This window comes from Harpia harpyja, chromosome 15, assembly GCF_026419915.1.
Source record: "Harpia harpyja isolate bHarHar1 chromosome 15, bHarHar1 primary haplotype, whole genome shotgun sequence".
NCBI classification, from domain to species: Eukaryota; Metazoa; Chordata; class Aves; order Accipitriformes; family Accipitridae; genus Harpia; species Harpia harpyja.
Genome location: NC_068954.1, coordinates 9,083,846 through 9,101,057, shown reverse-complemented (window position 1 = coordinate 9,101,057; position 17,212 = coordinate 9,083,846).

The following is a 17,212-nucleotide window of genomic DNA, read 5'->3' as shown; positions in this document are numbered from 1 at the left end:
GATGCCTAGAAAAGTGAAGCCTTTAGCTTCATCCTGGATTCGATAAAGTGTCTGGTCTGCTTACATGAATCTGAATGACGTGTGTTAGCACCCTGCTTATTAACCACTCTTCATCTGCAGCAGGTCTGTGTTAGACACCTGTCTCAATTTTCCCATCACATGCCTTCTGTGCAGCACTGTCATAAGAACAGCAGACAGACACCAACCCGTACTTTTCAGGGGTCTTTATTATAGGAGCTAAATGTAGACAAAAGGCACTGCATTGGCTTTTATTCTTACCCTCTTCTTTCTTTCCCCTGTGAATAAAAGTGTCCGTGAATTTCCTAAAATCCAAGTTTCGCTTTCAGATCAGTTCAAGCTACTTTGAGGGTGTTGATAAGGTGACCAGCCACTGAAATTGCTCTGGGTGCCCATTCCTGGACTCTATAAATCCTCGGCAGGTAACAACAGAACTGACTTGTTCACTACATTTCCATTGTGAAAATGCCTGTTGTGCCCTCTGTTTAGGAAGCACTTCTGTTACACTATCAGCTAGTATGTTTTGAAGCATCATTTGAGGTTACATTGATGATAAAAGCAGGAGGAACTTATGAACATGTAAAAGGACAATATAGCTTAATGGCTGGATGTGGATTTGGGACTTAGGAGATTTGAGTATGGTACCTTGCTGTCTGTCCCTTAGGTAAGATACAGTTAATCTAATTTTGCTGTCTAAAAGTAGTTTTGGAAAAAAGTAAGTACCTGCAGAGTATTATTCCCCTTATCTTAAAATAAGATCCTATCACCTTCAATGTTTCTGTCTTGTTCTTGCAACAGAGATTTGACTAAATCACATGATTAATAACCTTTTTATTTTTATCATCTCATTTTTCTGTTTTCCACTGCTGCATCTAGGATTTAGCATGTCATTCCCACACTCAACTTGTCTCCAAAACCTTTATTCTGTCTTTTTCAGTCTTCTCCAACAGGCCTTCTAAATCTTCATTGCTCTTCCCTGGGACAAAAGCAATAATAAACTGCACTGCAGAGCAGGGCTCAGAAAAATTTTTACTTCACTATTTTTTCCTGATGCTTTCCATTACACCCCATCCCTCTTCACTCTTCCCTTCGAGTTCAGTTACTAGCCCTGCTGGGAGCACGGCTTTGTCTTTTCATGACCCTGTGTATACCAGCAGCAATGAAACCAAGCAGCAGGGCTGCTGGAGCCCATCTGCCCCTCACCCCACCACAGATAGGAATGTTTTTCATATTGTTTGCTATCTCCCTGCCTTTGTACGGCTCTCACCCATGTCTATGTTTTCTGAGCTGTCATGAAATCTGTCTCTCTCTCCATTCCTTTTCCTAACAGAGAAGTTGAGGATTTATGTATTTATCTGTATTTAAATGCCTTTTCTCTCAGGACAGTTCCAAGAAAAGCTGAAGAAGAAAATACCAAGAGACTCAACTTCTCACAGGAAGGAAGTTTATTCACCTTCACACATAGGATCTTCACAAGATTTCCAGAATTACCCTGGTTTTCCAAGCCCTTTATCATGTGCTGAGCACTATAGAGCATGTAAAGGATGGAGAGACCAAGTTATGGGGTCATATGTCCTTTTTCTCCATTTGATAACTGATAGGATGCCTGAGTGTCATGAACAGTGAAAAGTCCTCCTGCCTGTGCAAATCATTTTTAACAGACTTTAAAGATTTGTATTCCCATAACTATGCTGTAAAATACGGAAGGAGTGTGTCCATTTCAGAAAGGATATACTGAAGAACAAGTCAGACTTACTGACTCTTCCAGTATTATACAGTTTGTGGATGTGCCAGGAACTGAGTATAGCTCCTCAGCCCTACCCTAGTTCTCTAGAGTATCACCCAGATTATTGGCTCAGCTCTCCATCAGCTGAAGCACTGAATCACTGAACAAGAGTTATTCTTTTGTTTATCCCTCTTTTTCCAACGATTTATAATTGCAACAAGCTGAACTTGGATTTTTTTTTTTTTTTTTTTTCCAGTGTAAAAAGGAAATGCTCTGTGGTAGGTTGATTTTAAATTCCATGGAGCCCACAAAACCTTCAGGCTACTACAGTTCTGAGGTATTTATAACATGGTATTGATGTTGTGAAGTACTTCACCTCTACCCCTGTCTGCCTTGAGACATCTTGTTTTCAGAGGGAAGTGAATACAAGTTCAAGGTTACAGGAGAACATTTCCCTGGCTTGTCAGCTCCTCCTCTTTCAGCTTGACTGGAGAGCTGCTTCATGCTCTCATACTTTATTCGTGTGATCAGACTGCAGGAGGCAAATGAGAGCCATGAGGGTTGTGGCATTTGTGGTTTATTTTAACAGTGGTTTATTCTCAGGGTAAAAAAAGCATGCTGAAATTTTCACACGGAAAAATGATCTGGGCTGTGTCATGTTGGGCCACTTTAGAGGTGGGTTGTAGCTATTCGCCCTTTCCTCCTCTGGCAGGTTTCTGCTTAGGTTTAGTGACAAGTGACATTATTAGTGATGATGGCCAGGCCTTGAACTCACTGTGTTGATTGCCTGAATGTTTCTGTTTCTCAGTGTAATGAAAGAACAATCAGTGCCTCTGTGATATCCTCATGCGGCACTAACTGCTATTAGAATTTGTTATCATTTGTTTGTAAGTATTTATTATATGTTCTGACAAGGGGCTCTACAGGCTCCAACTGAGACTGAAGCAATGTTGTATAAGGCATTGTGTAGATTCACAGGAACATGCTAAGAACGTACAATCTATATAAATGAGTAGGAATGGAGAAAAGGGACATGAAGTAGAAAATTCCCTTCCCTAGCAGTCATTTCAGCAGCTACCATGCAGCGCCTCAGTCCCTACACGTTCGATCATGCTTCCTATCTCATTACAACAGTCAAAATTTACTGTCCTTCATTTCAATGCTTCAGCTAGGAGCATAATAACATGTAACTTTGGACAACAAAGGCTCTCTGAATACCAAAAATCACAAGAACACAAAAGGAGCAGGAGGAAAGGAATGTATAATTGGTTTGCATTCTAGGTCCCTCCCCATCCCCCATTTATAAACAATACCCTTACCAAGAGTAAAAACATATTTTCTTATAAGAAGAAATATTGAGATCAGGTTGCTTTTTCTTTTATTTTCAATAGAAAACTTTAGTCCCTGAAAACTATGCCAGTGAGAGAACAGGAGCATTTGGGGAGAATAAACATATGATGTTGGAATGATGCTCAGGGAAAGAAATTCAGTTGTCTAAACGGGTGCCCCTGGTTCCCTCTTAGACCCCTCAGGATGGCACTGGAGAGACCTGGATGTTATGATGTAGAACCTAGGGGAGACCTATGACCTCCTGGCACAACAGTCAGAGGCCAGGTGGAATATACTATGGCCAAAAAAAAGGCACTTGAGCCCTGTATTTAAAAGTCAAAATAAAAAAAAAAAGAAAATAAACAATCAAAAAACCACTGGATGTAAATCCACAGCATCACACCAGGACCCTCCCTGGATGGAGAACAGCATCACCAGTGGCAGCACGGACCCAACCTCAGCATCCCAGGATGATAGCTGAGCTCACACCACACATTGCCCTCCCTGGGCAGAGCAGCACTGAAAGGCTCTCACCTGCCTGATGCAACTACACTGCTCCTGAGAGTGGAGGGGCAGGTGCAGAGATAGGGCCTGAGGCTGCTTCAAGCATTTACTCTAAAATATTTGTTCCATCTTTTACTCCTGTGTTTCAGTGGAGCGGGAGAAAGTTATTCCCTCCTCAGAGGATACTGGAAATATTTTTCTAGCAATAAAATCAACTATTAAAAAAAAAAAACCAACAACCACAACACAAGAGAACAAAGCAAGGACATGCTAATGCAAATAGGAAAAGTTGTTTCTTTGCTATTCAGCCTAACAAATAGTAGGAGTCAAATTTCTGGCAGGCAATGTGATCTATACCTCTAAGTTAATTAGCAGTAAATGCATATTTGGTTAGTTGGAGGGGTTTGTGCTGGTTTTGGCTGGGATAGAGTTAATTTTCTTCACAGTAGCTAGTATGGGGCTATGTTTTGGATTTGTACTGAAAACAGTGTTGATAACACAGGGATGTTTTCATTACTGCTGAGCAGTGCTTAAACCAGAGCCAAGGCCTTTTCTGCTTCTCACCCCACCCCACCAGCGAGCAGGCTGGGGGGGCACAAGAAGCTGGGAGGGGACACAGCCGGGACAGCTGACCCCAACTGACCAAAGGGATATCCCCGACCATATGACGTCATGCTCAGCATATAAAGCTGGGGGAAGAAGAAGGAAGGGGGGACATTCAGAGTGATGGTGTTCATCTTCCCAAGTAACTGTTACATGTGTTGGACCCCTGCTTTCCTGGAGATGGCTGAACACCTGCCTGCCGATGAGAAGTGGTGAATGAAGTCATTATTTTGCTTTACTTGCATGCATGGCTGTTGCTTTACCTATTAAACTGTCTTTATCTCAGCCCCTGAGTTTTCTCACTTTTACCCTTCTGATTCTCTCCCCCATCCTGATGTGGGGGGAGTGAGCGAGCGGCTGTGGTGCTTAGTTGCTGGCTGGGGTTAAACCATGACAGAGTGGAAATCAAGAACCTTGTTATTTCCGTTTCTCAGTTCCTGTGCATTTAAATTCACAATTACACTCTTCGAGGAAGCTGCCTCTCCAGCAGAGAGGTCTGTACTGATCAAGGTAGCTGCCTGTTTCAGATATACTTAAGAAGGTATCTATTGCCAAGGGGGCTCAGACTTGTAACTGTTCACTGTTCTCATTTTCTCTTCTGCCAATTATCCAAACGCTTTTCCCATTCACTTCATAATAATGATAATAATACCTTCATTAGATAATCTCAAGGCAATTTCAACTATAAAGCAAATTGGGGTTATTTCACCCTATCGACAAGAAGCAGGAGAGGTCACTTAGCCTTTGGCCGAAGCTAAATGCCCAAGCAAAATAGCCAGATTTCACCAGTTTCGCTTCTGTGAAAAACATCGGAAAAAAATCTGCTGCTACTACCACTGCAAGGAAGCCAGCTGCTTGAATGTCTGCGGCCTTTTTTGCGACCGAAGGAACCAAAGATTCTTCCAGACTGGTGGACATCCTTGGCTAGCTCTGCATTGTTTGTGCCTTTGGCTAAGCCATGACGATGAGGAACCTTAAATACAGCAGTGTTGCTGGGACATAACATCACAAAGAGAGCTTGATTGTTCCTTTTCATCACTCCTCAGCTGCAGAGCTACAGATCATTTTCTGAGCAAGGCATCAGCCTGTCCTTAATGCATCACTGAATTCATCAAAGTCTTCTCTTGTGAGAACCCTTTAATATTCCCAAAGCTTGAAGTTGGGATGCTGTGATTGAAGGTAGCTGGAGCAACAACGAACTTTTGCTGCCAGTAGGGAGGATTTCACCAGTAACTGTTATATCAAATTCCAGGTAGATTGGTACAGTGCTGAAATAACCTCCTCTAAGCTAGCAATCACGCACAGCTTGTGGCTGTTCATGACAGTGCTGCAAGATACGCAAAATAGAATTCCACATTGTTGTGATTGTAGATGAGCTCAGGAAACAAAATTTGGTTCCAAATGCAGAGTCTTGCAAAAATGCACAGAGAAAACACTCATTGGTCTAAACTTATCTCTAGTAATGACACCATTGGTCTATTTTTATGCAAGACTAGATGTTTACAGTATTATGAGGGCGACTTAATGTGACCTCCTCAGTTCTTTTCACGGAGACCCTTATTACTGAAGCCATAATTATCTGAAGGTATAGGACTAGAAAGTTTTACAAAGAGAGGCCTTATTAAGCCAACTAATACAGGCAGGGGAAAAAATAGTCAAGTTTTCACAGCCGAGTTTGTGCTCCTGACACCTCCTCTACTTTCTCCAACAGCTGGTTTAATAAAAGCTGTTACCTATCCCTGCAAACCTTGGCTTGCTGCAGGATTCAGGTGAGGAACTAGTCACACTATCCAGAGACATCCACCTCCCAGTGTCCTAACAACGTTCAGAACATGGTCCATAGTAATAAGCCAACGAGTCCTTGAGAAAAAAAGCCAGATTTTAATTTGTGCCTCGAATTTGTGCTGCAGATTGTTAGACATATGGAGCTCATTAAAGGCTTTCAAAGATAACAGAGCCATTGTCATTGGACTCTTGTTTCAAGTGCATATGGTTGCTTATGTACATGACAGTAGCAAAACACCCATCTTATCACACAGTCTCTTCCAGTACCTGAACAACTAAAATTGTTATAGACAGAGGTACTGGAGGGTTATTCTCCAGGTGTCCCCTTCCACCACTACCCTTAGGTCAGAGGTCAAGAGAAGACCGTTAAATCCAAAGAGTCGGAGACAAGATTTGGAAGAATGGCTCTGTTCCATGGGGTATCCTGAGTTCCATTTACACAAGGAAAGTGCATCATGTTAGGAAACCCATCAGATTAAGGGGGAAGCAGGGCAGTGAACATGGCTTGGGACTAGTGTAGGACAGCTATGTTTAAAACTTCATGAGTTCTTCTTAATCTGCCCTGCATAAAGTCATGTTTTAAGAAATACTTGGCTTTTAAAAAAATATCTGAAGCTTTGAAAAATATTTACGAATGAAAAGATATAATGAGCTGATCTCAGAGATCTTTATGATATTATCGTTATTTTTTTATACCTTCACCTTATGAGTGCCTAGAAGCCAACCATCCTGAGCTACCCTAAAATGGCCCTCTAAGGACATATAGCAAGTGATAGATGTGACATACTATTATCAGTCTTTCTATGGCATTGTTAGTCTTGACTTATGACACTAACTCTTCAGATTTGACTGCCCTAAATACTGTCACGATGGTTCAATGAATTGTACATCAGGAAAACAAGAAGAGAGAGAGTACTCTCTTTCTTTCTTTCTTTTTCTTTCTTTCTTTCTTTCCCTCTCTCCCTCTGCAGGCTGTTGTTGCTTTTATTTTATTTTTAGAAGAACTTGGCCAATAAATCTGAAAGGAACAGGGTGTGGGAAGTAAAATTAAACCAATCTAGCAGAGAAAGTCATAACAGGAATCAGTGGATGGGAGTTAAAGCCAGATGAATTCAAATGAGAAATAAAGCACAGTGAGTGTGATTAACCATTGGAACAGACTATGAAGGGTAGCAGATTTACATCTCTTGTTTCCTTTGTGGAAAATATGCTTTGAAAGGTGGTTTACACTGGTAGCTCCTGGATTCAATGGAGAAATGCTTGGCTGAAATGTAACTGTCTGTAATACATAAAAAGTCAGACCAAGGCCATTTTCAGCTTTCAAATATGTAAAGAAGTGTTAACAGCTCTTCTATTGGTCTCCTTTTTCTATGCATTCTCTTTTCTCTGGATTGCTGAAATTTTGCTTTGATTTCACTATCCAATAGGCACCAGAAAGAATGATGCAGGCACACAAAGCCAGACAGAACAAGCTCTCAGCTCCTTGTTTATAGCCAAGACCCAAACAATTCAAGTTTATTTCTCCACTGGGCTCTCTCTACTCCTGTGTGTCCAGAAACTCAGGCCACCAACGAAGGCAGGCAGACACGTTTATCATCTGAGACTTTACTCTATGCCATTCTGCAAGTCATAAAATCGTTGTTAGATGAATGAAAACCCACGCTATTCCTATTCAAAAACTGGAGGAGAAACTGCCTGCATCACAGCAGTCTAATTAATGAACAGACATAAATAAATGTGTTCTGTTCGCATCATGCTTAGATAGTATTATGCTGCTTTCTTCTGTTCTACAAGGTGTAGTGGCAGAAATATTAAATCTCATTAAATCTAGTGAGTACAGACAGTTGAGGCAGGGGAGGAGAAAGGATACTTTGTTGTATTTGGGGCACTTTTTCAAGAATGATTATGAGAATCCCAGTCTGAAAGGGTGGTTGATGTTCTTCCCTTTTACAAGCAGCAGCAGCAGCAAGAGGAGCACCTCAGCCCAGACCATGCAAGGAGTCCCAGCCATCTCCTTGGTTGTGTGCACAATACTGACTCAAAAACATGTTCCCACCTGCAATAGGAGATATGGTCTGTAGAAAGTGGGGGACAGTATTTCAAGACCTCTAAAGTGAAGGCAGCAATGAAATCCCAGACTCTGTAAAGAAGGGATCCATGCCAGTGCTTAGTGTCCGCATGGTCCAAGTACTGCCTTACCTACAATGTGTCCTGGTTTCAGCAGGGATAGAGTTAATTGTCTTCCTGGTAGCTGCTATAGTGCTGTGGTTTTGAGTTAAGTATGAGAAGAATGTTGATAACACACTGATGTTTTCAGTTGTTGCTAAGTAGTGTTCAGACTAAAGTCAAGGATTTTTCAGCTTCTCATGCCCAGCCAGCGAGAAAGCTGGAGGGGCACAAGAAGTTGGCACAGGACACAGCCAGGGCACCTGACACAAAGTGGCCAACGGGGTATTCCATACCATGTGACGTCACATCCAGTATAGGAACGGGGAAGTGGGGGGCGGGGAATCGCCGCTCAGGGACTAGCTGGGTGTCGGTCGGTGGGTGGTGAGCAATTGCACTGCACATCATTTGTACATTCCAATCCTTTTATTATTGCTGTTGTCATTTTATTAGTGTTATCATTATCATTATTAGTTTCTTCTTTTCTGTTCTATTAAACCGTTCTTGTCTCAACCCATGGGTTTTGCTTCTTTTCCCGATTTTCTTCCCCATCCCACTGGGTGGGGGGGGGTGAGTGAGCGGCTGCGTGGTGTTTAGTTGCTGGCTGGGGTTAAACCACGACAGTATGCCAGTGTTAAAGCATTCACCTCACCTTATGCCTCCCCATATCAACTTTCCCATCCAGTTCTGTGCTTCATCACTACAACTCACTTGCCTTTTCTTCCTGGTTAAACTACCACATGGTTTGATAACCCACTAATGGTTATCAGATGATAACTGGTAACAACCACTGAGGTACTTCTCAAATTTGAAAAGCCTTGCAGAACATGGAAAGGGTCTAATGAAGAGCTATAACAATAGTAAATGCAGGTTTAGTGGTAAATGCAGATAAAGAGAGTGTAGGTTACTTTAGCTGTTAATATCTGATTGGTGCTTGACCAACACCAAGCACTGAACTATCCAATTCCTGCTCAGCCACTAAATAGCCTGATTTCTTTTTTCTGTAGGTAGTTTTGTAGGCCTGACTCTTCTGCCATGCCCACTCCGTTGCTGCTGCAGTGGCCCTGTTATTAACTATCTTGGACCTGACTTTTGTCTCATCAGCAGGAGCTGCTGAATTATCACTGGCAGGTGCCATGAACAGTGAGCATGATCCCAGCCATCACAAGGGTATTCTAGTGAAGAAATCTCTCTGGCAATGACAATACACATAGTAGGAGCCCTTATTATGTCTTGGACATACATATATCACTATGGAGCAGTTTTATTAAGACCGCAGTGCAGCAGCTGCTGTGGCAAGAAAGGAACTGATGATTAAGTCTCAGCATTATCTCAAGGGCTAGCCACAATGAAGGGGGCATCCCCATGCTCATAGACCAAGGTAGCACCAAGAGAGATGGTCAAATACAAAAAGTGTAAATCACAACATGGCAGCAATTGTTTCCATCGCTAGTTAGTGCTTTACCACCAACACTAGCAAGGAGAATCTTCCCAGACTGTAACTGCAGTTTCCATGTCACCTGCCAATTGCAACAACAAAGCAGCTAGTGGCAGCACCAGAACAGGAAAGATGTAGATTTTCATCTAACTGTGGATGGAAGCAAGAGCTGACTCCTACAGTAGAGAGACAAATCACTGTGAGTACATTTGAACCTGAACCTGTGAGGAAACACCACCAAAGGACCTGACTGAAGAGTACCCTAATGACTGTATGAAAGAAGAGTGACCACCAGGAGATGCTAACCACACCTCTTGCCATTTTGAGGGCAGCAACAGTGAGGTGCAGCCAGTCACTCACCTTCCACCCAAAAACGTTGTTAGATAGTTTAAGTTTTAACAGGGAAGGAGTTCACGTGCATACTAGAAAACAGGCTGGAAGTAATACTGATATGGCAACACAGAGCTCAGGGGGTGCACCTGAGATGCTGCAGAACCTTTGAGTTTTTTGCGAAACAGATCATAATCACCTTCCATCTTCCCTTTGGGAGGATGGCATCCTCCTCAACACCACACACTTAATGGATTATACTTTACTCTGTCATGTCTTCTCACTACACAGAAAAGCACGGTGAATGGGGCTGAGCAACCTTCCTCTCCATTTTGTGTCTGAGGCTATTTCAAGCAGAGTAGGTATGGAGCAGTTTCTGTGCTATGCTGAGTTGTGCCAGACCATGCCAGATAAGAGGTCTCTTTGATTTGCCCTGACCTACTGCTGCCTAGCACCCCCATCACCGCTGTGGTGGTCAGGTGAGTCCTCATAGATCGGTTCAGGATGAAGTCTTTTCCCACTTGATTTCTACCAACACTTTCCTAATATAATTGCTTTGATTCCTGTTTTTTTAGGAAAATAATTGTTTTCCCCTATACTCCAAAGATCCACCTGAAAAATGTATTGGTTTTCAGCTGTGGAAAAAGTGATTTTCTCTTCCCCCTTTTTCTTCTAAACTGTAGTCTGAAAAATACATTTCTTCTCTGCTTTGTAGAAGTCAATTATTCCCTTTGGGATCTTAGGCCATGCACAACTGCCTATAAAATATTTTTTCCCCTTTGCTTTGCAAAATGTATTTTCCCCATTGGGGCTCTTAAATACTGGTTCTAGGAATCAGGTAGATGCTGTCATTCAAAACTCCATTGTTTCTGGCCCAACCATAACCTCATTTTTACCTCCTCTCCTGCAGCACTGCAAGGCAGCAGACAGTTACACAAGAAAGCTGTTTCAGTCTGCTGCAAATCTGCCAAAAGAACCATTTTCACAAGATATCAGCCTATGAGGGAGGAAGCATCAGCTTTTTGTAATGACAAAAAGTCATTTTTGGTAATGACAGAGTCTCCAGGAGTGGAGAAGCTCAACATCAATGTGAGGAAAAGGAGACTCTCAACCCCAGCAGCTGGACAGGCAGATCCTGTGGTTTTCTCTGGCTTTTGACTCCCACACTAATTAACAGAAACCAGCACCCCACAGGATCTCCATAAATCCTGACCTGAATGGATAATCTGCTGTACAGATATTTTCAAGGCTTCAGACTTGGAGGGAAGACAGTCACACAGCAAAGTACATTAACAGTACCTACTTCCAAAGCAATAGGTGGATCTGATATTATTAACAATGAAGCACAACTTTCTAACAATATGAATAACCTAACAAATTAAATAAGCTGTCAAATGAAGTAGTGGATTCTACATCTTCTAATGTTTCCAAATAAAGACAAGCTGTCTTTCTGGGAGCTATACCTTAGTCCAGCACAGGTTATTGGTATCTTTACAGGGTTGACAAGGCCAAATTCCATGTCCTGTACTGTGCAGAAGGTCAAGATAGATGGTCAAAATGGTCCCTTATGGATTTGAAATCTCTTTTTCTGAGTCTTAGGTTTCCCATTTTTTAAAATTCTTTTCAATATTTAATTCCAGTTTGCTTCTGTCAAAAGAACATCAAGGCATTCTGAGGAAAAATGAGGGAGAAGGGAAATTAAAGGGCTTTTGTTAGGGTGTTCTTGCTTTTCTGTTGTGTGTTTTTACCAGGAATCTCAGAAGTTATTCACAGAGACTTACAGAAGAGACTGCATGTCCGGTCTGGTGCCTTCCATAGGCAATATAATTTTCAAAGAATAAAAAAGAAAGGAATATTTTAGAAATGCATTCTTTCCCTGTTACGCATTTCTGCCCAAAGCTTGTACTGACTTGCTGGGATACCTGCTGAATGTAACAGGAGAGCTGTGTGCATCAGAGACAACCCTATTCACATCAGTAACAACCCTCCCATTGAGTTCAGTAGGGTGGGAGCTTGCCTACCCATCCCTCAGCAGAGCTGTTTTTCACCTTCTCTCCTTGCCCCTGGCCCCATGAAGAGGAGAGAGAAAAGCAAATAAGGACTCATTAAAAAAAAGTTCTAACATCTAATATTTCAAAAACATCGGTAGGTAAAGTTAGGATGTATGCCTTGGTCAGGGCTGGAAAACTGTTGCTCCAGAGATTAAAGTGAAAAGGACCCAACGTCTTAAAAGGCACATATATGAAATTCCCATCTCTCTAAAGCCCAGTGACACTATTATACAAATAATCAAATGCTTGGAAAACAATAGTACCACTAGTAATGATAAAATTTAATTTGTAAGTGATCAAAAGTCTGCACACACTTAATTCTCCAGTTATGCCTCTAAGGCAATGGACATGCCAAAAAAATCTCTCACAAGGGCTAAATCCTTAATGAATCAAACTGAATTTCTCTAGGAATTAATTTGGCTGAGATAACACTATCCACACTGGGATTTTCAAAAGACCTGTCAAAAATTACAATGCTGAGATCTTACTTAAGTATCCTAAGAAAAGTCTGAAAATTCAGAAATATTTGTTGATTTCCAGGCAGGATTTCAACATTTAATTAAAAATAATAGCCACTTAAAGAGAATTCTTATTGCATGACAAACATTCTAAGTTATACAATTTAAACAACTAGAAGTTTAAAGGAAGAAAATGTCAACAGGAAAGTTTTGCTCTGAAAACTGGCCAGGAAGCATCTATCATATGCAGCTGGTAAAATTTCTGTTTAGGTTTATAATCAGTTTGTTTGCAACAGTTGCTTGCAATAGGTTTCTGGCCTCTAGGGACTCTCACAATACCTATTGAAAAAGAAACAAGGAAGTTTTTAGTCCTAAGTAAGAAAGGAGGACCAGATGGCAGGACCACCCAACGGAAAAAGCAAGAGCTGAAAGGTGACAGAGCTTTTTTCCAACAGCTTCTTCAACATTTAGCAGGTTCTTCACACTTGTCTGAAACTTCTTTCAGCAAGTTTTCAATCATTTCACCCGGTAATCTTCTGTCCAGCTCATTCTCAGGTGTTTCCCAGACACTAACATTTATCCGCACCAGACATCCTCATACCCTCTGTATATCCTTCCCTCTGCTCAGAACAATCTCCACATTCCTCAGTGACCACCTTCTGTGCAGTTCCATGGTTACTCCTCACCTCCACTGCCTGCAGTGGCCAGTATTTTCAGCTTAGAGTATGCATAAGTGAGTGTGAATATGCACGTTCATTTAGTAAATAGAATACTTCACTCAAGGCAAGACGTGAAACTTGGCATGTCTGCTACTAGCAGATCCAATGTGACACTGTGTTGACTATACACTTAGGCATATGGTTGCTCCTGAGATTAAAAGAAGCAATCCTGCTCCTTGCTGGACTTCATTGCTGTGACTTAATTCTGGCAGCCTGCTACAGCTAATTCCTTGCTTGCTTACCTGCCTTTTTACTTTTTGCTTTTCCTTTTAGTCATTTTTTTTAAAAGTAGACTAGTGAACATTTCTACAACAAAGCAGAAGACCCAACAGTGAGATTTGAGTAGTGCCTATCAAGAACTTCCTTCCTATCTGTCAGCTCACCAAGAGTGCCAAAATGAGTTTCTGAATTTTGTAAGAAAATGTTTACCTAGGTGTCCTTGGCTTTTGCCAAGGTTCTCTTCCCATCCAAATAGAGAACAAGCCTAAAACTTCTCAACATCTTTGGACAGGTGCACTCAGGATGGAATGTCCAAGCCATCAGTGAAAGCCACGTGCTCTTTAATTAGCTTTCCTAAGTTGCTATGTCAAAAGTATTGCTCCTACAATTTTAAGACCAGAGCAGTCCAGACAGACCGTGCCACCAACAAACTTATAGTAATATAGGTCTATTGATGAGCACCTGGCCAGCTTACACCAACTAAAAATATGTCCTGCAGCTTTAACCTTAAACACTTGAACAATTCCTTTGAACAGCAATGTGTTATCAATAACACCACAGTTAAAAGAAGAGATGTCAGTGGATTTTATGAGTAACACTTCAGTCTGGCCCATGCTGATGACATTGTGCCTTCTGCTTCCTAATCCTGGACAGCCAAGACAGTCGTATCTACTGTGTTATGTACACACACTCACTGGAAGATCAGAAACTGTTGAGTACATCCTTAATATCAGTCTTCCTGATGCAATAGTCGTAGCAGTGTTACCGAAAGAGATTATCACTGTTCCACTCTGCTGGTGACTGTCATGCAAAAGAAAAGGGGAGTGAATGTTTGCTGCAGCTTGAACTTCCATGTCTTGCTATTCAGCTGAGGATTTCTTAGGCAGGCAGCATTTAACTCTGTCCCTCTGGAAACCAAAGATGCTAGAGTAATTCAGTCATGGAGTACATAGGTTTGGTTTAGCAGCCAACAGTGGAGCAGAGCCAGTCAAGCATCCTCAAGTCTCCACAGCAAAGTGATTTATCCCAGACAAACCATACTCAGAATGAGTGATTTTTGCAAATCATTTTTTATAAAAATATTATTTTTGTTAGCACAATTTAAGAGCACACATTTACATATGCGTTGTCTACTGGTCAATGAATGGATAACACAATTGTTGTGTGACCAAGTGTCTTCAAAAGAAGGATAAAGCTTTTCTATGCGAGCATCTAAGCCTCCTCTGCCAATGATAGGATTTCCAAAGTACACTTGATGAATTACACAGATTAGGGAACCTTTCTATTTTAAACTCCTATAAAAAAAGCAGTGAAAGGTTTTTGGATGTGTTCATCACCTCCTTGCTAATGCCACTAGGTACTGGGCTCACTTACACTAATAACTGCTAGAACCTCTCTTATCCAAAAGAGCCCACGGTCTGTAGCATATAAAAAGGAAATCAAGTTTTCTCATACGGGATTTGCTCTGAACAACTGTTGATTTTGCTGAAAGGAATAATTTCCATCAAAGATGTGCTAAAAAGCAATCTGCAGATATATGTTAAGGATGGAATATTGAGACAATCAAACCAATGTTTTGTTTCATGGGCTTAGACCAGAAGTGAGCAACATGTGGCTCTTGAGCCATATGCACCTCTTGAGCTGTTTGAGTAAGGTTTCCATGCCAGGGCTAAATCACATTGCAGGAAGAGGAGTAATGGGCCATGCTGGCACAGGGACTGTGGGTATAATCAGAGTCTCCTGCTAATAGCAAATATCAAGCCAGAAGGGGCTAATGAAGCTGATATCACTGGGTGACCTTGAAAGACTATATGCATAGCCCCACCAATTCCCAAAATAGGATCCATGATGAGCCATTGTCATCTCCCGTCTATGAATTGCTCTTCAATCATCTCTCCCATTGATTCACCATGTGTCCTATGGTTTACAGCCATATGAAAACACACAGGATTGGCCACCCCCATGCTACCCTGCAACCAGTATTTGATATTTTAAGTGGAGAAGAGGTTTTTAAAATCCATCTGTAACAAAGATAGATAATTAAGTAAAATGCAAAAGCAAAAAAAAAATCCTCTTCTACTTCCCAGTGCTGGAGTTTTGGAGCATGATATTTGATTATCTTATATAATTATTAACTGGAATTGAGTCTTGATTGCTTGGTAAATGCTTTTAATTTTAATTTCAAAAAGAATTTAAATTTTTATGCCATCTGAAACTGTATTTTTAAATTATTGTGGATGTTCCTTAGATCAAAAGATTCTTAGCAGTGAGAGGGGAAGAATGGTACACAGGGACTTAGGCAAATTATGACATTTATCATTACAAGTGATATTACTGAAGAACCGTATCCACCCGTGAGTTATTATCTCTTTTCTTTCATTAAAAGAAACCTCATCAGAGACATAGTGCAGTGTGTATATAGACCCAACTGATGGTGAATTCTCTGTAAACAGGTGGAAAGGCAAGGAATGTACAAAAGTTTTCACAACCCTCTTCCTTTCAATGCAGAAGACAGTCAAACTTCAGCAACTAAAAACAGATGAAAAATACCTCAGTGCTACAATTTTTTTCCTAAGAAAGTGTCCATTCTTTGGAATCAGGCTTTTTTTATTTATTTGTTTCTTTGTAAGTTCAAAAAAAGCTTATTTTCCAAGAATATTTGGTGGAATATATTTTAACAGGGTTGAAATGTAACATTTTGGCTTTCAGTTTTTAAATAGAATTATGTTTCTCTTCTCAGTATGTATTTTACTGTAAAGTGATGTAGCAATATCTGTGAAAATAGGAGCAGAACATAGTCACATTGGTGTGTAAAGAACAGCTTGATTGACCTGAAAATTGTTTTTTCCCAAAATGTCACTTTAAGAAGGACTTCATGATTGTTGGCTTCAAAGTCTTTTTAAAAAAATCAGGACTCTTCCAATAATACAGAAATTCCACATTTTCACCACCTCTGGAGTCTGGTTAATAAGCACCATTCCCTGCTACTACCATTAGGAACAATAGCCTTGCAACACTTGCTTTACTCCTTGGTTCTCATACAGTCTCTACCTGATTATAGACAGGTGGGGTTCCCCTGAAGTCTCTTCACCTTGACCTATTCAGAATCCTTTCTTGGGCATTAGCTGCAATACTGATGCTGTGCAGCCTTACAGTAAAGGATAATGATTTCAGCACTTCCAAACTGATTGACATTTCAATCCATGCAATAATTTTTAAAACCCAGTCATCATCAAGAATGTAAGTGAACAGAATTTGTCTTTAAAATTGATCTTTTAAAATTGGGGATACTTTCCCTATAATAATGCAATTTAAAAGAACAAAAATCCAAACACAAGCATCAAAAAAATTGCACAGCATCAGGGACATATTTTCCAGAAAAATGTGCTTGTAATTTGTCTTTTGTGCAGCAGGGAGTTGCCATTGCCATGCTGTGGTCTCAGGTGTTCATGTGGTTCTATGCAGGCAGTTGCTTTTTGTGCTGTTGATCAAAATGTTTCCATTGTGATGGCCCTCATTTTAACTACTCAGTGGAATTTATCATACTCAGGATTTGGTGAGGCCCTGATCCTGGATTAAAGAGTGTACAGACAAGCTGTTGAGGCCACACAGACCCTCTACCAATTTCCTGTCCTTGCACAAAGTTGTGCTATACTTAGTGTAGCCTTTCATGAGGTTATGTGCGCACATCATACCCTGTCCAGTTGCTCTCAGTTACCAAATCAAAGCTCTATTATTGGCTGCTTCTTGCTTTAAATATTACCATGAAGAACAAAAGGCACCAAGAATGGGGTATCGATACATTTTTTCTAAAGAAAACTCACATATCTAAAAAACATGGTTTGAAGTCCTGCTGGACCCAATAA